General features: G+C 46.2%; 1 protein-coding gene and 1 long non-coding RNA gene across 19 annotated transcripts in view; one reads left to right on the top strand and one right to left on the bottom strand.

Annotated features, from left to right (window-relative positions):
- fmn2b (formin 2b) overlaps positions 1 to 25,535 on the top strand; it is a 205,305-nt gene that overhangs the window by 118,900 nt on the left and 60,870 nt on the right. The gene's annotated exons all lie outside the window — the stretch shown is intronic.
- LOC133495496 (uncharacterized) lies at positions 4,665 to 18,241 on the bottom strand. Of its 2 annotated transcripts, XR_009793593.1 has the most exons (4): positions 17,819 to 18,241; positions 17,647 to 17,744; positions 4,835 to 5,013; positions 4,665 to 4,752 (listed from the first exon to the last, which is right to left on the bottom strand). It is a non-coding gene; the product is annotated as an uncharacterized LOC133495496 (long non-coding RNA). The 2 variants fall into 2 exon arrangements; XR_009793592.1 differs by having other exon boundaries at positions 17,647 to 18,241.

The following is a 25,535-nucleotide window of genomic DNA, read 5'->3' as shown; positions in this document are numbered from 1 at the left end:
AACAAATAAATAACAATAAAAAAAAACAGAACTGGTATTTACATAGGGTTAGGTTAGGTCTGCTAAAACCTTTGGCAGGAAAACAGTTTGATCAAATGTGTGAAGTACATCCAGGTTACGAGCTCAGAATGGATCCCTCATCACAGGAATGACTTCTGTGCCCTTAAGAGTCCACACCACAGCGTCACACTTGGAACACCATGCCAAGTACAGATTACCCTGTATTTGGTGCCAGTAAGAATGGTCCCTTTTTATCTTCAATGAGCAAGTAACCTAATCTATGGTCAAATAAAAGTCCTTCTTCTCAGCTGCTTGCTGGGATGTGTCATTTCTGGCTGATCAGGGCCACTTGACCGCAACGATATAGCCGGCAGTGATGATTCCATCCAGTAAAGCTCCAAGAACACCTATTGGAGAGAGTACAAGTCCTGCTGGAGATACAAGTTGGCCAGTGATGCATGTGTACTCTGCAAAAGCAACAGGTTCATGGAGGATCCCCCAGTCCACATCCTTAAAAAATGTTATGCTCAATTTGGATTCATCATCCATCCATCCATCCATTTTCTTTTCCGTTTATCCTCACGAGGATCGTGGGGTGTGCTGGAGCCTATCCCAGGTGTCAATGGGCAGGAGGCGGGGTACACCCTGAACTGGTTGCCAGCCAATCGCAGGGCACATAGAGACAGACAGCCACAATCACACCTAGGGGCAATTTAGAGTGTCCAATTAATGTTGCATGTTTTTGGGATGTGGGAGGAAACCGGAGTGCTGGGAGAAAACCCACGCAAGCACAGGGAGAACATGCAAACTCCACACAGGCGGGTCCGGGATGGAACCCGAGACCTCAGAACTGTGAGGCCAACACAACAACCAATATGGATTCCAACAATAAACATATTCCCTTTCGAGCCGGTACAAGGATTCTCCAAGGGGTCAATCAACACGGGTACAGAGATGATTGCTTTGAGGAATTTCTCCTGTATTTCAGGAATCTTTGACTTAAAGACTGCCTTTTTCATTGATAATGCCAGATCATTTGATTCTTACCTATAATCTTCAGAATGACCAACATGGGTATTGTAATCAAACTCATCATGCAGGGCAGTAAAGTCACTGTTTTACAGACGTGAAGTACAAATTAAAGTTCATAGATTCACAGAGAGGATGTGACCTTAACTTGAAAGATAAATTCTGAAAGGAAGTGGTTCTGAGCACCGCAGATAGAGAGAGAGTTGTGATTGGTGTAGATTGTAATAGACACGTTGGTGAAAGAAACAGGGGCAACGAAGATGTGATGGGTAAGTATGGCATCCAGGAAAGAGGGACAGATGGTGGTGGACTTTGCAAAAAGGATGGGAATGGCTGTAGTGAACATGTTTTCCCAGGTGGATAATATTTTGTGCAGACGATGTAACCTGAAGGAGATTACTGACTGTAAGGTAGTGGTAGGGGAGAGTGTAGCTCGGCAGCATAGGACGGTGGTGTGTAGGATGACTCTGGTGGTGGGGAGGAAGATTAAGAAGACAAAGATAGAGCAGAGAACCATGTGGTGGAAGCTGAGGAAAGAAGAATGTTGTGTGGGCTTCGGAAAGAGGTCAGACAGGCTCTCGATGGACAGGAGGAGCTCCCAGAAGACTGGATGACTACAGCCAAGGTGATAAGAAAGACAGTCAGGAGAGTACTTGGTGTGTCTTCTGTAGGAAAGGGGAGAAGGAGACTTGGTGGTGGAACCCCAAATTCCATGAAGTCATACAAGGAAAGAGATTGGCAAAGTAGAAGTGGGACACTGAGAAGACTGAGGAGAGGCGAAAGGAATACATTGAGATGCGACGTAGGGCAAAGGTAGAGGTGGTGAAGCCTAAACAAGAGCCATATGACGACATGGACACCAGGTTGGACACGAAAGAAGGAGAAAAGGAGTGATAGAGATGGGAAGGATGTGCAGCAGGTAAGGGTGATGAAAGATAAGAGCTGGAAATGTGTGGACTGGTGCTAGTAGTGTGCTAAATAGATGGAAAGAATACTTTGAGAATTTGATGAATGAAGAAAATGAGAGAGATGGAAGAGTAGAAGAAGCAAGTGTGAAGCACCAGGAAGTGGCAATGATTGGACTGTAACTTAGAAAGGCACTAAGGATGAAAAATGGAAAAGGGAGTTGGTCCCGATGACATACCGGTAGAGGTATGGAACTAATTTGGAGATGTGGCTGCGGAGTTTTTGACCAACTTATTCAACAGAATACTCGCGCGTGAGAGGATAACTGTAGAATGGAGAAAAAAGGGTGCTAGTTCTCATTTTTAAGAACAAAGGCAATTTCCAGAGCTCTGGGACCCATAGAGCATTAAAGTTGATGAGCCACACTTTGAATTTATGGGAAAGACTAATGGATGCGAGACTCAGGACAGAAGTAAGTATCTACAAGCAACAGTATGGTTTCATGCCTAGAAAGACTACCACAGATGCATTATTTGCCCTGATGATGCTAGTGGAAGAGTACGGAGAAGGTCAGAAGGCACTACATTATGTCTTTGTGGACAAGAGAAAGCCCATGACAGAGCACCAAGAGAAGAACCGTGGTACTGCATGCGCAAGTCTGGTGTGGCGGAGAAATATCTTAGAATAGTACAGGACATGTATGAGGGCAGCAGAACAATGGTGAGGTGTGCCGCAGGTGTAACAGAGGAATTTAAGGTGGAGGTGGGACTGCATCAGGGATCAGGTCTAAGCCCCTTCCTATTTGCTGTGGTAATGGATAGGCTGACAGATAAAGTTAGACTGGAATCCCCTTGGTCCATGATGTTCGCCAAAGACATTTTAGATCTGGAGTGAAAGCTGGTGTCTGGTGTTTCTGCTAGGTTGATGGGCAAAGTTTATAAAACAGTGGTGATGCCGGCCATGATGTATGGATTAGAAACCGTGGCACTGAATAGACAGGAAGCAGAACTGGAGGTGTCAGAAATGAAGATGTTGAAGTTCTCGCTAGAGTGAGCAGGTTGGATAGGATTGGAAATGAGCTCATGAGAGGGAAGCCAAAGTTGGATGTTTTGCAGACAAGGTTTGAGAGGGGAGACTTCGATGGTTAGGACATGTCCAGAGGTGAGTGAGTATATTGGTAAAAGGGTACTGAGGATGGAGGTGCCAGGCAAAAGAGTGAGAGGAAGACCAAAGAGAAGTTTGATGGATGTTGTGAGGGAAGGCATTTGATGTTAGAGAAGATGCAGGAGATAGGCTAAGATGGAAAAAGATGACATGCCCAAAGGAAAAGAAGAGGATACAGTGAAGAAAATAAGTATTTGAACACCCTGCTATATTGCAAGTTCTCCCACTTAGAAATCATGGAGGGGTCTGAAATCTTCATCGTACATACATGTCCACTGTGAGAGAGATAATCCAAAAAGAAAAATCTACAAATCACAATGTATGATTTTTTTTTTTACCAATTTATTACTCAGGATCACAGGATCTCAATTGGATTTAAATCCAGACTTTGACTTGGCCACTCCATCCATCCATCCATCCATCCATTTTCTGAGCCTCACATCCTCACGAGGGTCGCAGGAGTGATGGAGCTTGTCCCAGCTGTCATTGGGCAGGAGGCAGGGTACACCTTGAACTGGTCGCCAGCCAATTGGCACATGGAATCAGACAACAGTGACACCCACAATCACTCTTGGGGGCAATTTAGAGTCTCCAATTAATGCATGTTTTTGGGATGTGATCGAGGGCAGGTATGGGGAGAACATGGAATGGGGGTGGGGGGGTAGAATTTGAACCCCTCAGAAGTGGAACATTAACCCCTGCAAATAAATGGGGGAACATTGTATGCATATAAACACGTGTACACAGTGGGTACTGAAAGTGTTCCGATCCCCTTCATTTTTTTCACTCTGTTATATTGTTAGATTGCAGAGGCCCTGTAGCTCAGCGGTAAGAGCACTGGTTTGGTAAACCAGGGGTTGTGGGTTCGTATCCCACTGGGGCCTCCACTCCCTGAGAAGGGTTGCGTCAGGAAGGGCATCCGGCGTAAAAATTGTGCCAAACATATATGTGCGTTCATCTGAGATGACACGCTGTGGCGACCCCGAAAGAGACAAGCCGAAAGATACTTACTTTATATAGTTAGATTGCAGCCATTGGGCAAAATCATTTAAATTCATTTTTTACCTCATAAATGTACACATGGCACCTCATATTGGTGGCAAAAGAATTGAATTTTTGACATTTTTTGCAAATGTATTAAAAAAAAAAAACGGAAATATCACTTACCACAAGTATTCAGATCCTTTTCTGTGACATTCATATATTTAACCTAATCCATTACTTCAGATTATTTTTCAGATGGTTCTACACCTTAATTGGAGTCCAGCTATGTTTGATTATAGTGATTTGACTTGATTAGGAAAGCCACACACTTGTCTATATAAGCCCTTACACTTCACAGAGCAAGTATAAGCAGTTGAGAATCATGAGGTCAAAGAGACAGACAGGCAAAGCACAGATCTGGCAAAGATGACCCCAAAAATTTGAAATTGACTTTTTATGATGATAAAAATGACATAGAATTATGCCAAAATTGTACACTGGACACTCCATACTTTGCATAGACGTGTTCTCACCTGGATCAATGACTCTGACTCCAGTCTTTTCTCCACTAGATCTGAACTCTTTTGGATTACCCGGTTGCTTCTCCTCAGGAGGATCAAGGAAAAAAGATGGCTGGTTAACAGCAGCCCATGTGTACAGCTGTTCACCCTGAGTAAACACAATGTTATTATTTAAAACTGAATAACTATCATTTTTAGAGATTGTAGAATCCATAGCTGCAGCTACATACTTGGAAATTAGCTGATCCAGCAGAAGTGATGTGTGTAGTGCTGGCTCCCAGCTGTTGTCTGAAGCAGTCAGTGAAAGGCAAGAGAAGACCCATGGCTAATATTCTGGAACAGAGCCTCTCAGCTTCCTCTGGCTCCTCGTGCTGTTGTTGAAGGAGCAGTTTCTCCAGAAGGGTTCTACCTGGACATCCAGAAACCGGAGAAAATGTGGAACAGTGGTTTATAAGTCAACTGACTGCTATTGCAACGTACGGTCACATTTGTGGTCCTTGTCGAACCATAATTTGGAGCAGGTTATTTAGTTTGTTATATTAGGACTTTTGGGATACTTTATTGACCTTCTTTTGTAAAAAAAAAAAAAAAAAAAAATTAAACAAAACTAAGTGGTGGTGCCACCAAAGATCGCCCTTTCAATAAGGATACTTTAAAACATTATTTGGTCAACGAAGTCTGATTAGTTCGTAAATTCCAGACTTCCTATTCTTCTTGCCTACCAAAATATTCATGAGTCAATGTGACCCATTGCGTGTAAAGTCAATAACAAATATTGTTTTATTTTTTATATTTTTTTAACAGCACTGATTTCATAATCACACAATATATAACTCAACCATAACAGTCAACTTTGGAATACCCCTGGCTGCCTATAACTAGATAAACATGTCCTGTCAGCAGTAGGAAGGTATCATGTACATATACCTCTCAGCAAGATTTGAATCTCGATTTGAACCTTTCATGGGGGGTTGTTCTTCCCCAATTACGTCCAAAAACATGCTTGGTTAATTTGGATGCTTGAAATTGTTAAGTGATTTAATTGATGAACTGGTGATCAGTATGTAAAATTACAGTTAAAAAAAAGCATTTTCCACATGTAGTATAAGACCCATAAATTCTCTATTCAATCAAATCAATAATACAAAGTACTGTGCCGTGAAAAAGTATTTGCCCGTCCTGATTTCTTTTTCTTTTTTGCATTTGTATCACACACAAAGGTTTCAAATCACCAAACCAATTTCAACATCACTCAGAGACAACCCAAGGAAATTGTTTTAATCATAAAGTCACTGTGACAAACCACAAATTTGGGAAGGTGAATATGGGAAAGGTTACAAAGTTATTTCCGAGGCTTTGGGCACCAGTGAACAACCGTCAGATCCATTATCTGGGAACAGTGGCAAACCTTCCCAGGAGTGGATGACCCACTAAAATTACTCCAAGAGTGTGACATCGACTCATCAAGGAGGTCAGAAAATAACCTCTAAAAACTTCTAAAGACCTGCAGGCCCCGCTGGCTTCAGTTAAGGTCAGTGTTCATGATTCTACCATGAGAAGGACCATGACCCAAAATGGCATCCATTGGAGTGTTTCAGGTGAAAATCCCTGTTGTCAGCAAAGAATACAAAGGCTTGTCTCACATTGTCAAAACAACATCTTGATGATACTCAACACTTTTGGAGAAACATTCTGTGGACTGCACACCAGCTAGTCCACCTCTGAATGGCTCATTTAAAGAAAAAAAATGCAGGGCTTGAAGTTGCCAAGTCAAAGTCTGAATTTAAATCCAATTGAAATGCTGTGATGTGACCTTAAATGGGCAGTTCCTGGTAGAAAAACTCTCCAATTGAAACAATTCTGAAAGATGAGTGGGACAAAATACTTGAGCGATGTGACAGACCCATCACCAAATATTGCTTGATTTCAGTTATTGCTGCCAAGGGTGGGACAACCAATTATTAGGTTTAGGGGGCAATTACATTTTCACATTGGGCCAGAAAGGATTGGATTAATTTATTTTTGTGCCTTAATAAATTGAATTCTCATTTGAAAATTGCTTTTTGCATTTCCTTGTGTTGTCGGAGTGATATTAAAATTGGTTTGATGATTTGAAACCTTTCTCTATGATTGATATGCAAAAAAAAAAACAACTTCTTGGCACTGTATGTTAATGTAGTCGAAATAGTTACTTGGAGACTGTGTTGAGCATTTGTTTTCTGTGAAGTTGGGTAATAATGGAAAAATCTGAACATATTATTCAGCCTTATGCTAAACATTGCCATTTCTCATATTTTGACTGACATGATTCCCAGTCATCATTTTGTAGGAGTTTGTTTTGCTGTATTAAGTTGTTTTGTATGGACAGGAATATTTCCTGGTATGAATCAATCTTTACATTACGATTACAATATTTATATTTTTTTATATTGCAAGTTTTCCCATTTAGAAATAATGGAGGAGTCTGAATTTTACATCGTAGGTGCATTTCAACTGAGAGCGAGATAATCTAAAAAGAAAAATCCAGAAATCACAATGTATGATTTTTTTTAATCATGATTTATTTGTGTGATACAGCTGCAAATAAGAATTTGAACACCTGAGAAAACCAATGTTAATATTTGGTACAGTAGCCTTTGTTGCATTTACAAAGGTCGAACGTTCCCTGGAGTTATTCACCAGGTTTGCACACACTGCGGGAGGGATTTTGGCCCACTCCTCCACACTGATCTTCTCTAGATCAGAGAGGTTTCTGGGCTGTCTCTGAGAAACATGGAGTTTCAGCTTGCTCCAAATATTTCCTATTGGATTTAAGTCTGGAGACTGGCTAGGCCACGCCAGAACCTTGATATGCTTCTTACGGAGCCACTCCTTGGTTTTCCTCATTGTGTGCTTCACGTCATTATCATGTTGAAAGACCCAGCCACGACCCATCTTCAATGCGCTGACTGAGGGAAAGAGGTTGTTCCCCAAAATCTCACAATACATGGCTGCGGTCATCCTCTCCTTAATACAGTGCAGTCGTCCGGTCCCATGTGCAGAAAAACATCCCCAAAGCATGATGCAACCCCCTCATGCTTCACAGTAGGGATGGTGTTTTTGGGAGGAAACTCATCATTTGATTTCCTACAAACTTGGTTCGTGGAATTATGACCCAAAAGTTCAATTTTGGTCTCATCTGACCACAAAACTTTCTCCCATGACTCCTCTGTATCATCCAAATGGCCATTGGCAAACTTAAGATGTGCCTTGAGATGTGCTGCTTTAAGCAGGGGAACCTTCTGTGCCATGTTTGATTTTAAACCATGACGTCTTAGTGAATTACCAACAGTCACGAGACGGTGGTCCCAGCTCCTTTCAGGTCATTGACCAAGTCCTGTCGTGTAGTCCTGGGCTGATTCCTCACCTTTTTAAGGATCATTGAGACCCCAAAAGGTGATATCTTGCATGGGGCTCCACTCTGATTGAGATTGACCGTCATGTTTAGCTTCTTCCATTTTCTAATGATTGCTCCAACAGAGCTGCTTGGCAATTTCTCCATAGCCCTTTCAAGCCATGTGGAGAGTTGTACAATTTTGTCTCTGGTGTCTTTGGACAGCTCTTTGGCCTTGGCCATGTTACAAGTTTGACTCTTACTGATTGTATGTATGCAGCTAATGACCTCACACAGGTGCATCTTCTTCTTCTTTTCCTTTCGGCTTGTCCCGTTAGGGGTCGCCACAGCGTGTCATCTTTTGCCATTTTAGCCTATCTCCTGCATCTTCCTCTCTAACCCCAACTGCCCTCATGTCTTCCCTCACCACATCCATAAACCTTCTCTTTGGTCTTCCTCTCGCTCTTTTGCCTGGGAGCTCCATCCTCAGCGTCCTTCTTCCAATATACTCACTCTCTCGCCTCTGAACATGTCCAAACCATCAAAGTCTGCTCTCTTGAATCTTGTCTCCAAAACATCCAACTTTGGTTGTCCCTCTAATGAGCTCATTTCTAATCCTATCCAACCTGCTCACTCCGAGCGAGAACCTCAACATCTTCATTTCTGCCACTTCCAGTTCTGCTTCCTGTTGTTTCTTCAGTGCCACCGTCTCTAATCCGTACATCACGGCCGGCCTCACCACTGTTTTGTAAACTTTGCCCTTCATCCTAGCAGAGACTCTTCTGTCACATAACACACCAGACACCTTTCGCCAGCTGTTCCAACCTGCTTGGACCCGTTTCTTCACTTCCTTACCACACTCTCCATTGCTCTGTATTGTTGACCCCAAGTATTTGAAGTCGTCCACCCTAGCTATCTCTTCTCCCTGTAGCCTCACTCTTCCCCCTCCACTTTTGTCATTCACGCACAGATATATGTTTTACTTCGGCTAATCTTCATTCCTCTCCTTTCCAGTGCATGTCTCCATCTTTCTAATTGTTCCTGTGCATGCTCCCTGCTTTCACTGCATATCACAATATCATCTGCGAACATCATGGTCCAAGGGGATTCCAGTCTAACCTCATCTGTCAGCCTTTCCATTACCACTGCAAACAGGAAGGGGCTCAGAGCTGATCCCTGATGCAGTCCCACCTCCACCTTAAATTCCTCTGTCACACCTAAGGCACACCTCACCATTGTTCTGCTGCCATCATACATGTCCTGTACTATTTTAACATACTTCTCTGCCACACCAGACTTACGCATGCAGTACCACAGTTCCTCTCTTGGTACTCTGTCATAGGCTTTCTCTAGATCCACAAAGACACAATGTAGCTCCTTCTGACCTTCTCTGTACTTTTCCACGAGCATCCTCAAGGCAAATAATGCATCTGTGGTACTCTTTCTAGGCATGAAACCATACTGTTGCTCGCAGATACTTACTTCTGTCCTGAGTCTAGCCTCCACTACTCTTTCCCATAACTTCATTGTGTGGCTCATCAACTTTATTCCTCGGTAGTTCCCACAGCTCTGAACATCCCCTTTGTTCTTAAAAATGGGAACTAGAACACTTTTCCTCCATTCTTCAGGCATCTTTTCGCCCGCTAGTTATTCTGTTGAATAAGTTGGTCAAAAACTCCACAGCCATCTTTCCAAATTGCTTCCATACCTCTACCGGTATGTCATCAGGACCAACTGCCTTTCCATTTTTCATCCTTTGTAGTGCCTTTCTGACTTCCCCCTTAGTAATCATTTCCACTTCCTGGTCCTTCACTCTTGCCTCTTCAACTCTTCCTTCTCTCTCATTTTCTTCATTCATCAACTTCTCAAAGTATTCTTTCCATCTATTTAGTACACTACCGGCACCAGTCAACACATTTCCATCTCTATCCTTAATCACCCTAACCTTCTTCACATCCTTCCCATCTCTATCCCTCTGTCTGGCCAACCTGTAGAGATCCTTTTCTCCTTCTTTCGTGTCCAACCTGGTGTACATGTCTTCATATGCCTCTTGTTTAGCCTTTGCCACCTCTACCTTTGCCCTACGTCACATCTCGATGTACTCCTTTCGCCTCTCCTCAGTCCTCTCAGTATCCCACTTCTTCGCTAATCTCTTTCCTTGTATGACTCCCTGTATTTTGGGGTTCCACCACCAAGTCTCCTTCTCCCCTTTCCTACCAGATGACACACCAAGTACTCTCCTGCCTGTCTCTCTGATCACCTTGGCTGTCGTCGTCCAGTCTTCCGGGAGCTTCGGTTGTCCATCGAGAGCCTGTCTCACCTCTTTCCGGAAGGCCGCACAACATTCTTCCTTTCTCAGCTTCCACCACATGGTTCTCTGCTCTACCTTTGTCTTCTTAATCTTCCTACCCACCACCAGAATCATCCTACATACTACCATCCTATGCTGTCGAGCTACATTCTCCCCTACCACTACTTTACAGTCAGTAACCTCCTTCAGATTACATCATCTGCACAAAATATAATCTACCTGCGTGGTTCTACCTCCGCTTTTGTAGGTCACTATATGTTCCTCCCTCTTCTGGAAATAAGTGTTCACTACAGCCATCTCCATCCTTTTTGCAAAGTCCACCACCATGTGCCCTTCAAAGTTCCTTTCCTGGATGCCGTACTTACCCATCACTTCTTCATCGCCCCTGTTTCCTTTACCAATATGTCCATTACAATCTGCACCAATCACAACTCTTTCGCTGTCTGGGATGCTCAGAACTACTTCATCTAGTTCCTTCCAGAATTTCTCTTTCAACTCTAGGTCACATCCTACCTGTGGTGCATAGCCGCTAACCACATTATACATAACACCCTCAATTTCAAATTTTAGTCTCATCACTCGATCTGATACTCTTTTCACCTCCAAGACATTCTTAGCCAGCTCTTCCTTTAAAATAACCCTTACTCCATTTCTCTTCCCATCTACTCCGTGGTAGAATAATTTAAACCCTGCTCCCAAACTTCAAGCCTTACTACCTTTCCACCTGTTCTCTTGGATGCACAGAATATCAACCTTTCTCCTAACAGGTGCATCTGATTCAGGATAATACATGGAGTGGAGGTGGACTTTTAAAGGGGGACTAACGGATCTTTGTGGGTCAGAATTCTAACTGATAGACAGGTGTTCAAATACTTATTTGCAGCTGTATCACACAAATAAATCGTTAAAAAAATCATATATTTTGACTTCTGCATTTTTCTTTTTAGATTGTCTTTCTCACAGTGGACATGCACCTACGATGAAAATTACCCCTCCATGATTTCTAAGTGGGAGAACTAGCAAGAAAGCAGGGTATTCAAATACTTATTTTTTCACTCTATGTGGAGAAAATTAGGCACTGTTCATCACCTGTCTGAAAAGGTCCCAAGAATGAACCACTGTGGTAACAGCATCATGCTGTGGGGGTGTTTTTCAGCTACAGGGACAGGACAACTTGTTGCAAAAGAAGGAAGATGAAGCACAAGTATGGAGATATCCAGCACAAAAACCTTCTCCAGAGTGCTCAGGACCACAAATTGGGCCACAGGTTCATCTTCCAACAACACAGTGACCCAAAGCACACACCTAAATTATGAAGGTGTGGCTTCAGACAAACTACATGACTGTTCTTGAATGGCTAGCATGTCCTGGGTCATCCTCAGGGTCTCTTTCCGGTAGAACGTGCCCGGAAAACCTCCCTTGGAAGGCGCCCAAGAGGCATCCGAGTCAGATGCCCTACCCACCTCATCTGGCTCCTCTCAATGCGGAGGAGCAGAGGCTTGACTCTGAGCCCCTCCCAAATAACGAAAGCTTCTCACCCTATCTCTAAGGGAGAGCCCGGACACCCTGTGGAGGAAACTGTTGTCGTCCATTTGCATCCACAACGGACCAGCTCGAAGGATCTTTGGGGGCCCCATAGCTCAGTGGTTACAGCATTGGTGTGGTAAACAAGGGTTCGTGAGTTCGTTTCTCACTGGGGCCTTCACTCCCCAAAATGGGTTGCGTCAGGAAGGGGATCCGGGATAAAATCTGTGCCAAACAAATATGAGCGTTCATCTGAGATGACACGCTGTGGCGACTCCTAATTGGACAAGCTGAAAGAATCGTATTAAAAGTGTATCTACAACAGATTGATACAAAGCCTGCATTGCTGCAAATGCTCCACCAATCTGATTGACAATTTCTCGCACCATTCTTCCCTCCCTTGTGACCAAGACCTCATACTTGAACTCCTCTACTTGGGCCAGGATCTCATCCCCGACCTGGAAAAGGCAAGCCACCCGTTCTCAACTGTGGAATATGGTCTCACATTTGGAGGTGCTGATTCTCTTCCCAGCCACTTCACACTTGGCTGCGAACCATTCAAGTGTTGGAGATCACAGGTTGATGGAACCCACAGAACCAGAATCAAGGGATTTTGATCACTCAAACTCCCGAATAACCCCCCATAGGACTCCTCGAGGGACATATTCAAATCCCTTCTCCAAGTCCACAAAACACATGTACACTCTTGAGGACTCTGCTGAGGGTGTGGAGCTGGTTCACTGCATGGCCAGAGTGAAAAATCCATTGCTCCTGAATCTGAGATCAGACATCCCGATGGACCCTCCTCTTCAGCAACCTTGAATAGACCTTACAAGGGAGGCTAATGAACATGATCCCTCCTGAGTTGGAACACACCCTGCGGTCCCCCCTTCTTATAAAATGGGACTACCACCCGAGTCTGCTAATCTATAGGCCTTTTCCCTGATGTCCATACGATGTAGCAGAAGTGTATCAATCAGGACAGGGCCACAACATCGAGAGCGTTTAGGAATGATGGGCGAATCTCATCCACCCCCACGGCCTTGCCACCAACCACCTCGGTGGCCTCAACTCACGAAATAGGAGAGGGTGCCTCAGAGAACCCAAACTCTACATCCTCATGGAATTGAGAAGGTCTCTGAAGTAATCTCCCCACCGAATCGCAACGTCTCGAGTTGAGGTCAAAAGTGCCCCATCCTCTCTACACTGTGTTTATGGTACGCTGCTTCACCTTCCTGGGATGGTGGATGGTGGTCCAGAATTTCCTCGAAGCTGTCTGGAAGTCTTTCTCCATGGCCTCACTGAACGGCTCCTATTGTAGGTTTTTGCTTTAGTGGTTACCAAAGCTGCATTGGCCACCCAACACCCATCAGCTGCCTCAGGAGTCCCACAGGCCAAAAATGCCCAATAGAACACCTTCAGGTTAAAGGCATCCCTCAATGTTGGTGTCCACCAACAGGTTCGGGGATTGCAACTGTGAGAGGGCACGCCCAGCTCACACTGCACCCAACCCCAATGGCCCTTCCCACAGGGGATGAGCCCATGGCTGCAAAACAACAGTGAAAGTTATTTCTGAACACTTTTCATACCCACTGTATACAGTGAGTGATTCAAATGTATACTTCCTGCAGATTGAGCTCATTAGAGCAGAGAAACAATGATGAGCCAGCTGGTACTGCCTCATCAGCCACAGAACCTGTGCACCACCACCTACATTCCACCAACGTTTCCCAGGAGGTCACCCCTGTGGTTCTACGCCACCCCTGAAATCAGGAAGTAGTGAAGAAATCCCCGCCCCACACATGCGCTACTGCGAACACAGGGACAAAAGAAGAAGATCCACACCCATGCATGCCTTTTCTCACCATGCAAAATGACTTCTTTTTTTCCTTTCAGCTAGTCCCGTGAGGGGTCGCCACAGTGTGTCATCTCTTTCCATCTCATCCTGTCTCGAGCATCTTCCTCTCTAACACCGACTCTCCTCATATCCTCCCTCACAACATCCACCAACTTTTTCTTTGGTCTTCCTTTCGCTCTTTTGCCTGGACCTTACTCCATCCTCAGTAACCTTCTACCAATAGATTCACTCTCTTGCCTCTGAACATGTCAAAACCATCGAAGTCTGCTCTCTCTAACCTTGTCTCCAAAACATCCACCTTTGGCTGTCCCTCGAATGAGCTCATTTCTAATCCTATCCAACCTGCCAAGTGAGAACCTCAGCATCTTCATTTCTGCTACCTCCAGTTCTCCTTCCTGTTGTTTCTTCTCTAATCCGTACATCATGGCCAGCCTCACCACTGTTTTATAAACTTTGCCCTTCACTCTAGCCGAGACTCTTCTGTCACATAGAAAACCAGATATCTTTCGCCAACTGTCCCACCCCGCTTGGACCTGTTTCTTCACTTCCTTACTACAATCGCTATTGCTCTGTATTGTTGACCCCAAGTATTTTAAGTCGTCCACCCTCGCTATTTCTTCTCCCTGGAGCTTCACTCTTCCTCCTCTGCCCCTCTCATTCATCCACATATATTCTGTTTTACTTCAGCTAATCTTCATGATTCTCCTTTCCAGTGAGTGCTTCCATCTTTCTAATTGTTCCTACACCTGCTCCCTGCTTTCACTGCAGATCACAACATTATCTGTGAACATCATGGTCCAAGGGAATCCAGTCTACCATCATCTGTCAGCCTATCCATTACTACCGCAAACAGGAAGGGGCTCAGAGCTGATCCCTGATGGAGTCCCACCTCCACCTTAAATTCTTCTGACACACCTACGGCACATCTCACCGCTGTTCTGCTGTCCTCAAACATGTCCCGTGCTCTTCTAACATATTTCTACGCCACACTAGACTTATGTGCATGCAGTACCACAGCTCTTCTCTTAGTACTCTGTCATAGGCTTTCTCTCGGTATACAAAGACAATGTAGCTCCCTCTGACCTTCTCTGTACTTTTCCAGGAGCATCCTCAGGGCAAATAATGCATCTGTGGTACTCTTTCTTGACATGAAACCATACTGTTGCTCGCATATATTTACTTCTGACCTGAGTCGAGCCTCCACGACTCCTTCCCATAACTTCATTGTGTGGCTAATCATCTTTATTCCTCTATAGTTTCCACAGTTCTGAGCATCGCCCTTGTTTTTAAAAATGGGAACTAGTAAACCTTTCCTCCAACCATTTAAATTCACAATCACATCTGAGGGCACTTCCATGTGTCAACGCAAATCAATTAATGTTCAAGAGGCCAAAATTGAACACATTTGTTTGTAGAATAACCATAATTTGTTTCACAATAATAATGCCAATATTGTTCGCAGGCCGTTGACTTGGCTCTGAGTGTAATTCAGTCACTTCTTCAACAAAATCTGAATTTATAGATTTTGTGGCAATCAATTATCTATCAAACAAAAAAATACCACCTGTGATGTGACAAGTAAAACAATCCGCTACCTTTTGTACTCCAGAGCACAAAAACAGACATAACAAAAAACAAAACAAGCAATTCCAGACAAAACTTCCCCCTTTTTGATAACATGACATATGAACTCATTTGTGCTCACTCCAGCAAAATACAAAAAAAAAAAAACATTCCCAACAACCACAATGTGGTCAATACCACAATTGGGACTTTGGCTCAATGGGTATTACACAAATACTGCAAAAATACCATGACCAGCGTCCATGCAAAGTACATGCGGGCAGCATTGGTGGATGGGCAATTTTGCCTTAGTCAAATTGGCAGATTTACCCTATATTTGCTCCGAGCCCAAATAATGGATTTGACTTGGCAAATGTCCAAGACACAGAAAAGAACATTGCGCATTAAATCAAATTGTAATCGAGGCGCAACACAAAGTACATATGCATGTTGTGAAAATCTGGGCTCATTGATGAAGTTAAACAAAAAACTTACCCAATTAGTCGACCGCCAACAGATAAGCAAAAGGCTTTCATTATTGTACTCGTGCTGAAGGTTTCAATGTCAGAGAAATGTAAAAATAAGACACACAGCTGCATATAAACATACTGACAAGATTACATTAAAACACAGTGAACACACTACATTAAAAAGAAAGAAGTGAAGAACACAGAGACCAAAAAAAAAACAAAAAAGGCATCACTGCAGTATTAAACTCACCCCATAACAATCCCTTTTTAAAAATTCAACATCTGTTTGGTGTTGAAAGTAAGACTACTAGTTGCAGTTAACTTTGAATGTACACGTTTGGCATCGATGACAATTAGATAGCTACCTAAAGTAAACCAGTGTTATCAATGCCAAGCATGTCTTCATTGCAGAAAACTACAAAAAGAAACAGCAATGTTGGATGCATGTGTGTCTGCACATCACCAGTAAAGTGTTGCTATGTCTTTGGAGCTGCCAGGAGTCTACCAGATATCAGACTAACTGGATCCTCCACCACCAGGGATGGTTCACTGTTCCTCATTCGTAGAGTCTCTGATCCGACGTCCAGCCAATGTCCCTTCTTTCCACAATTAAAACATCTTGCAGCATCTGCATACCCTCCCAGCGTCAACATGCTCAAATCGTGTTCATCGGTGCTTTGCTGTCCATGATGTAAGTCACCTAGCCTGAAGTCACATGGTCACTCCACAGGTGTTGTGAAAAGATTCCGGGGGGGCACTGTAGGGCTGTGCTGTGGGTCAGAGGAGTCCGTTGTGTTGTTGATCTTCCAGGTTGCACTTTTCTTGATTCCTGTCATAGAGTGAGGTCACAATGGAACCCAGCTCTCGACTTCTTCTTCTCTTTCCCATAACTTAATTGTGTGGCTCATCAACTTTATTGCTCTTTAGTTCCAGCAGCTGTACAAATCACCTTTGTTCTTAAAAAATGCGAACAAGCACACTTTTCCTCCATTCTACAGACATCCTCTCGTCTGCTAGTATTCTGTTGATAAAGTTGGTCAAAAACTCCACAGCCACCTCTCCAAATTGCTTACATACCTTCACCGGTATGTCATCCTGACCAACTGTCTTTCCATTTTTCCTCCTCTTTAGTGCCTTTCTAACTTCCTCATTAAAATCATTGCCACTTCCTGTTGCCTCACACTTGCGTCTTCGACTCTTCCTTCTCTCTCATTTTCTTCATTCATTCATTCTATTTCGCGTACTACTGGCAACAGTCCACACATTTCCATCTCTTATCTTCAACCACCCTTACCCGCTGCACATCCTTCCCATTTCCATCACTCTGTCTGGCCAACCTGTAGAGATCCTTTTCTCCTTCTTTCGTGTCCAACCTGGTGTACATGTCTTCATATGCCTCTTTGTTTATCCTTTGCCACGCCTTCCTTTACCCTACGTTACATCTCAATGTATTCCGTTCGCCTCTCCTCAGTGTCCCACTTCTTCTTCACTAATCTTTTTCCTGATATGACTTCCTGTATTTTGGGGTTTCACTACCAAGTCTCCTTGTCTCCTTTCCGACCAGAAGACACACAAAGTACTCTCCTGCCTGTCTCTCTGATCACTTTGGCTGTAGTCATCCAGTCTTCTGGGAGCTCCTCCTGTCCATTGAGAGCCTGTCTCACCTCTTTCCGAAAGGCCACACATTCTTCCTTTCTCAGCTTCCACCACATGGTTCTCTAAGCCAGTGATTTTCAACCACTGTGCCGCAGCACACTAGTGTGCCGTGAGAAATTGTCCAATATCACTTTCTTTTTTAAATTAACATTTATTAATAATTTTCTGCAAATATTATGTCATTGTCCAGTGTCCGTGCTGTAAAGGCTGGCAGAGTAATGTAATATTTGTCCGTGTGGCAACACGTAGCTGATTGCCTCATTCCTCCAAGAGAATTAGTGATGCACCTGAGAGGCCGTGGTGACAGTCATTGAGAAGTTTTTAAAAAGGACAACTGCAAACTCCGAACTGGGCCCTGGAGAAGATTCTGACCCGGATGAAGGCCCTAGTATGAGTGAAGAAAGCAAAGACAGTGAGCTCAAGGCAATATAGTGAAAGCTATCTTTTGTTTGGATTTACTTTCACCGGGGATGAGACGACACCTATTCCGTTATGCCTGGTGTGTGGCGAGAAGCTATCCAACAGCGCCATGGTGCCAAGCAAGCTTAAGCGCCATCTCCAAACGACACACCCGCCGCTTCAAAACAAGCCGATAGACTATTTTGTTCCCCTGCGTGTAAACACAGAGAAACAGGCGTTTATGAGAAAAACCACAAAGGTAAATGAGAAAGCGCTCAAAGCTAGTTACCTAGTCGCCGAACTTGTTGCTAAATCAAAAGACCCGCACACTGTGGCAGAGACATTAATACTACCCTGCCTGTAAAGCCATTGTCAACGAGATGCTCGGGCCTGATGCGGTTAAAGACATAGCTAAAGTCCCACTCTCTGATAACACAATTGCCAGGCGTATTGATGACATGTCTACAGACATCGAAAGCCATGTTTTGGAAAAGATACGCATCAGTCGGAAATTTGAGTTGCAAGTTGACAAGTCTACAGATATTAGTGGACATTCTCAGCTCTTGGCGAATGTGCGTTTTGTGGATGGAGATGCCATTAGAGAAAACTTCCTATTTTGCAAGGAACTGCCAGAAAAAACAACTGGAGAGGAAATTTTTCGGGTCACATCGGAATATCTTGACCAGGGAGGACTTACGTGGGAAAACAGCACAGGTGTGTGCGCTGATGGAGCTGCAGCCATGGTCGGGCGCACCAAAGGCTTCGTGAGTAGAATGAAGGAAGGAAACCCAGATCTGATTGTTACGCACTGTTTTTTGCACCGTGAGGCCCTTGTTGCTAAGACTTTACCAGCAGAACTGGTTCCTGTTTTGGACGATGTGGTGCGCATAGTGAACTTTGTAAAGACACGACCTCTGAAAAGCCGTATATTCGCATCTCTGTGTGAGGAAATGGGAGCGGATATTGCTCCATACGAAGGTCCAATGGTTGTCGCGCGTGTGTATGAGCTGCGAGAGGAACTTAAAATGTTTCTGACAAATGAGAGGTCTGATTACTCAAATCTGTTTGCAAGTGATGAGTTGTGCGCAAAGCTGGCATACCTGGCTGATATATTTCATCATTTTAATGAACTGAACACAAGGATGCAGGGCCGAAATGAAAACCTGCTTACAAGCACGGATAAAATAAATGGATTTCGTTTAAAAGTGCACCTCTGGCAACAACATGTGCAACGTGTCAACCTGGAGATGTTCCCACTCACAGACAAACGGCAAAGCAACACTGCTGCACTGTCTGAGGTAAAAGGTAAACATTTGAAAAGTCTTGAGGAGAAGTTGTCATTTTATTTCTCTTCAGCCTCCACTGAATGCTTTGACTGGGTTAGGGACCCATACAGCTCGGCATCAGTTGTTGGAAAGGACATGACTTTACAAGAGCAGGAGGAACTCACTGAACTGAAACAGGATCGTGGTTTAAAACTAAGATTTGCTGATCTTCCTTTGGACAGTTTTTGGTTTACTGCTGCCAAGGAGTTCCCCATTCTGGCCAACAAAGCTGTTCTGACATTGCTCCCATTTTCCACAACATATCTGTGTGAGCTGAGCTTTTCAAGCCTAACTGCTATAAAAACTAAAAACAGAGAGAGACTGAGAGCTGTTGAAGAAGAGCTTCGTGTGTGTCTTTCTTCTATTCCTACCAAGATATCGGCTTTGTGTTCATCTAAACAGGCCCAGGTTTCACACTGACTGAGTATAAATAAATTGAGAAATTATATTGTAATTAAATATACTATACAGAGTGTCATTTTGTAACATTTTTGGTTAGTGGTGTGGCACAAAATTTTTCTAATGTAAAAAATGTGCCGTGGCTCAAAAAGTTTGAAAAACACTGCTCTCAGCTATCTTTTTTCTTCTTAATCTTCCTACCCACCACCAGAGTTGTAGGCTCTGTGCATTCCTCTTCTTTGTCTTCGACCCACAGTGGCTGAATTTCCACTGATGCAAAACATATTTATTTTAAAGTATTTTGAGGATTTTTTATGTGTAAATGTATGTTTATGTGCCTTGCAAAACCGCATGAGCCAATATTGCACAACACAACATACATAACTGAACATTTTTTGTAACAATCTGAGTTTCCGTTGATGATCACTAAACACCACATGAATGAAAATGCACACATGGGCTGTCACTCACATCAGCAGATTCGTCCAACTGCAGTGAGAAACACTCACAATCTCCGATGTTTGCTGGGTTAAGTTCTCAGCCATGGCTTCACAGTACCGTGTAACTGTACTCCTTGACAGCTGTGGAGCTTTTATTGAAGATAATCTTTCAGCCTTATTTTTAAAAGATCAGAACAATTAGTCAGCTATGCCTCTTTTACCATCTCTACATCTTGGAAGAACTTCTTGTTATCAAGAATGATGTGACGAACCCGGAAGGATGCTTCGGTGGCGGCTTTCGAATTGTTGTGTGAAAAGTGACTGGTGTTTGGCCATGTGGGATTTTAGTTCGTTCAGTTTTCTCATTCTCAGCTCACTCGGAATGTCAGTGTCGTATTTTCCCTGAACAGTTCGAAAATATCGCCACACGTTTCACTGCACTGACAGATGAGGCAAAATCGTAAAAAAAAAGTCCACCCCCCATTCCGAATAATAGTGATACATTTTTATCTTGTTCTTTATGCCAGCATCCATCCTCATGTTTGACAATATTTCTTGACTTAAAAAATAAAAAGCGAGAGCTTAGAATAGAGGGGAACTCGCCGACTAGTGTGAATATGGCTGATGTCTTTTTTTTTTTAAGCATGTTGTCGCAATCGACAAAAACTGATCGAAACATTGAGCACCCATACTTTAGATAAACACTCATATTTGTTTGGCACAGTTTTTTTTTTTTTGCCCTTCCTGACGCAACCCTCTGCATTTATCCGGGCTTGGCACCGGCCGACAGATTGCCTGACTTGTACCACCATAGGGTTGCATTACTGAGACCTCATATCATGTGTAAAGTAATCCCTCTCTACTTTGCGGATCACCTATCACAGATTCAGTGCAATGTGTCCCCCCCACTTCCCAAAAAAGATAGGTCGTCTCTCAGTACGTTCTATATGACTTTAAGTGATATACTTAAAGTGCCTGCCCGCTCACCTGCTCTCATCGCCCGACGTCGCAGCTAGCGGTGCTGCACCTGACTGCCTGCTCGATCTCCGACCTCGGCATATAATAAACGTTTCTCCCTGAACTACCTTGCATCGTCCGAGTCATGCATTTGGGTCCTACTCTCGTTCCGATGGGTCGTGACTGTCATGATCCTGGATTCCAGCCAGGGTTGGGCGTGGCCGTCTAATCGGAAGGGTCACACCTGCGCCTCATGACCTCCGATTAGACCCAGTACATATAGGACCTACCCTGTAAGCCTGCCGTTACTGATCTTGATGCTTGTTTGGACCGACTCCCTGGTAACCGACATTGGAACGAATAAAGGCTTATTCCGCACTGCTTACCTCTCACCTGAGTCGTGCATTTGGGTCCACCCCCGAGTCTCGTCCGTGACAGAACGATCTAGCCAAGAACATGGACCCAGCCGACTCTGAAGCCATTCGCCGTGCGCTGCAAGTGCAGGGCAAACGCCTGGGTGAGCAAGAGGCTGCTCTCCAGGGTATGACTCACCAGATCCAGGAGCTCTGCACCCAGCTGCAACCGTGGCTAGCCTCCCAAGCTAGCGCGGCCGCTCCTGTGCCTCCCCGTGCCACCATCACTCCGCTCTCTCGACCAGAGCGGTTCTCAGGCGACTCCGGTAACGTCAAGCCCTTCCTGGCGCAGTGCGATCTCCACTTTGAGCTGCAAGCTTCCACTTTTCCCACGGACCGCTCCCGGATCGCCTTCGTCATTTCCCACATGACAGGGAGGGCGGAGGCATGGGCCACCGCCGAGTGGAGCCGTAACTCGGAGACCTGCCACTCATGGGCGAGCTTCGTCTGCGCGCTCACCCAGGTGTTCCAGTATGCGGCTCCGGAACGCCAGGCGGCGTCGTCACTCATGACAATTCACCAGGGGTGTCGCCGCGTGTCCGACTACGCCATTGAGTTCCGGATTCGGGCTGCCGAGAGCCGCTGGAATGAGGAAGCCCTCCATGACGCATTTTACGAGGGACTGTCCCCACAGATCCGTGGTCACCTCGTGGCCATGGATCTTCCGCCTTCGCTTAACTCCCTCATCGCATTGGCCCTCAAGGTGGACCAGCGCCTCACCGTGCAGAGACAGATGGAGGGCCTGAGGGAGGAGGAGAGGGAGAGTCGCAGTCCGGTTGTTTCCGCTTCCCGGCCACCCGTGTTGTCAGCTTCACCGGAAGCCATGCAAGTGGAGGGGCTTGGCAGCTCAGCGGAGGAGCGCTTACGTCGGCGACGAGAGGGACGCTGTTTTTACTGCGGGCGTTTGGGACACTTGATCGCCCGTTGCCCGACTCGACCAGGGCATTCTGACATCAGGATCGCTACTCCGGTGAGTGTGCGGTACACCGCGACAGGGTCAGGGAGGTCCCTTCTTCACCTCACCTTGGGAACGGACTCCCGTTCATGCTCTGTGACGGCTTTCATAGATTCTGGGTCGGAAGCAAACCTGATAAATCCCCGCGTGGTCGAGGAGCTGGGGGCGGCAACCTTCCCCACGCAACGGTATCGTCACGCCTATGCCGCCAACGGCAAGTTCCTTTGTCGGGTTACACATCGTACTCAGACGCTACGTATGAGCTTTCCGGACGCTCACTCGTTGCGAATTAGCTTTCATGTCTTCGACGCACGTAGTAGCGACATCATCTTGGGCAGTCCGTGGCTCAAAGAACATAACCCGCACATAGATTGGACCACGGGTCAGATCAAGACTTGGGGTAAGGACTGTCTCAGTCGTTGTTTCGCTGTCCGGAGAGACAGGGGTATTCAAGTCGCGCCGGTTCGGCTAACAGAACCTGGTACCGTCCTGGACCTGACCGCAGTGCCCTCCTGCTATCATGACCTATGGGAGGTCTTCTCTGAATCTAAGGCAAAGTCTCTACCGCCACATCGGTCATACGACTGCGCGATTGAACTCCTGCCAGGCACCTTTCCTACCAGAGGGAAACTGTACTCTTTAACAGGACCAGAGCATCAAGCCATGAGGGACTACATCGAGGACTCGCTGGCAGCCGGACTCATTCGCCCCTCATCTTCACCAGCCGGTGCAGGTTTTTTTTTTGTCAAGAAGAAGGACTCCACGCTGCGACCCTGCATCGACTACCGAGGACTGAACGACATCACAGTCAAGAACAGGTACCCTTTGCCGCTTATCTCTACAGCATTCGAACTCCTCCAGGGAGCCCGGATCTTCACCAAGCTCGACTTGCGCAGCGCTTACCATCTGGTGCGGATTCGGGAAGGGGATGAGTGGAAGACGGCGTTCAACACCCCCACAGGGCACTATGAGTATCTTGTGATGCCCTTTGGACTGACAAACGCTCCGGCCGTCTTTCAGAACTTCATTAACGACGTGCTCCGGGAGTTCCTGAACAGATCTGTCTTTGTTTACCTGGATGACATTCTCATCTTTTCAGCAGACCTAGCCTCTCACATTCAACAAGTCCGAGAGGTGCTCTGGCGTCTGCAGCAGCACCAATTATACGTGAATATGGATAAGTGTGAGTTCCATCAGGCATCCGTGTCCTTCCTGGGCTTCGTCCTGGCTGAGGGAGAGATACGGATGGATCCCGGGAAGGTCGACGCGGTGCTGCGGTGGCCTACCCCCACCAACAGGAGGGACGTGCAGAGGTTCTTGGGATTTGCCAATTTCTATAGGAAATTCATAAGGAACTTCAGTTCCGTGGCCGCTCCTCTGCATTCGCTCACTTCGCCAAATACCACCTTCGACTGGTCCGGGACCTGCCAGGAGGCCTTCGGCAGGCTCAAGGCAAGTTTCACTACTGCGCCCGTTCTCATTATTCCGGATCCCGATAAACAGTTTGTGGTGGAGGTGGATGCATCGAATTCAGGAATCGGAGCAGTCTTGTCGCAGAGGAGTCCCAGTGATGGAAGGATTCACCCATGCGCGTTCCTTTCTAGAAAGTTGACCCTGGCAGAGAGGAACTACGACGTGGGAGATAAGGAACTGCTGGCGGTCAAGAGCGCGTTGGAGGAGTGGCGGCACTGGCTGGAGGGCTCGCAAGTACCCTTCGTTGTCTTCACGGACCATAAGAACCTTGAATACCTGAAGTCCGCGAAGAGGTTGAACGCCCGTCAGGCCAGGTGGGCTTCCACTTTAAGGTGTTTTACCGCCCAGGCTCCAAAAACGGCAAGCCGGATGCACTCTTGCAGATCCACGAGGGAGGACGCACTTATTCAGACGCCGCTACTATCCTGCCAGCGGGGTGCTTCGTGTCCGGGTTCACCTGGTCGATCGAGTCGCGGGTGAATGAGGCTCTGGAAGAGACACCGCCACCCGCGGATTGTCCGTCGGGCCGTCTTTTCGTCATTCCATCTCTGCGGGGAGACGTCATCAACTGGGCCCATACCAACAAGACGGTCTGCCACCCGGGTATGGCGAAGACACGGTCAGTGGTCGAACAAAGGTTCTGGTGGCCTAACCTCAGCATGATGTAAGGGAGTTCGTCAACGCCTGCCCGGTGTGTGCTGCCAATAAAACTTCCCGCCTACGGCCCGTTGGTGAGTTGCAACCCCTGTCCATCCCCTTTCGTCCGTGGTCACACATCGCGATGGACTTCGTTACCGGCCTGCCGCCTTCACAAGGGAACACAGTGGTGCTGTCCATAGTGGACCGTTTCTCCAAGATGGTCCACTTCCTGCCGCTCCCGAAGATCCCGTCGGCCAAGCAGACAGCCCAGTTGGTATTAGACGAGGTCGTCCGTTACCACGGTCTACCCCAGGACATCGTTTCGGACAGGGGTCCGCAATTCAGCGCCCGTTTCTGGAAGGAGTTCTGCAACCTCATCGGCGCTTCAGCAAGTCGGACATCGGGTCATCACCCAGAGTCTAATGGCCAGACTGAGAGGATTAACCAGGAATTCGAGACCGGTCTTCGATGTCTGGTATCCAGGGACCAGAGCACGTGGAGCCAGCACATCAAGTGGGTGGAGTATGCCCACAATTCCCTACCCTCCGCTTCAACAGGTATGGCTCCACTCCATGTCGTGCATGGGTATCCTCCATCCCTGTTTCCTCCACTGGTCACAGAATCCACAGTTCCGTCGGCCCTGGCCGTGGTGTGACGTTGCAAACGGACCTGGGAAGCAGCTCGGAGGACACTGCTGCGCATGAGCAGCGCCTACAAGGCCGCAGCAGACCGCAAGAGGAGGGCCGCACCAGAGCTCAGAGTGGGACAGCGAGTGTGGCTCTCCACCAAAGATCTCCCGCTGCGGACGGAATCCCGCAAACTTGCTCCCAGGTTCGTTGGCCCGTTCCCTGTTTCCAAGGTTATTAACCCGGTCGCCGTCTCGTTGAAACTGCCCAGGTCGATGAGGGTGCACCCTACGTTCCACGTCAGCAGACTTCGCCCGAATCGCACGTCGTCGCTGGCTCCTCCGCTCAAGTCCCCCCCGCCCCCCCGCATGGTCGACGGTGGGTTGGTGTACACCGTGCGCCGGTTGCTGTCTTCCCGCCGCAGAGGGAGGGGGGTCCAGTACCTGGTGGACTGGGAGGGATATGGCCCGGAGGAGCGCTCTTGGATCCGCTCCTGCTTCGTCGTGGACCGCTCCCTCATCAGGGACTTTCACGCGGCTCACCCTGATGC

Source organism: Syngnathoides biaculeatus, chromosome 22 (assembly GCF_019802595.1).
Source record: "Syngnathoides biaculeatus isolate LvHL_M chromosome 22, ASM1980259v1, whole genome shotgun sequence".
In the NCBI taxonomy this organism is placed as follows: domain Eukaryota; kingdom Metazoa; phylum Chordata; class Actinopteri; order Syngnathiformes; family Syngnathidae; genus Syngnathoides; species Syngnathoides biaculeatus.
Note: the sequence above shows the minus strand (reverse complement) of the source record. Positions and strands in the feature narration are given on the sequence as shown.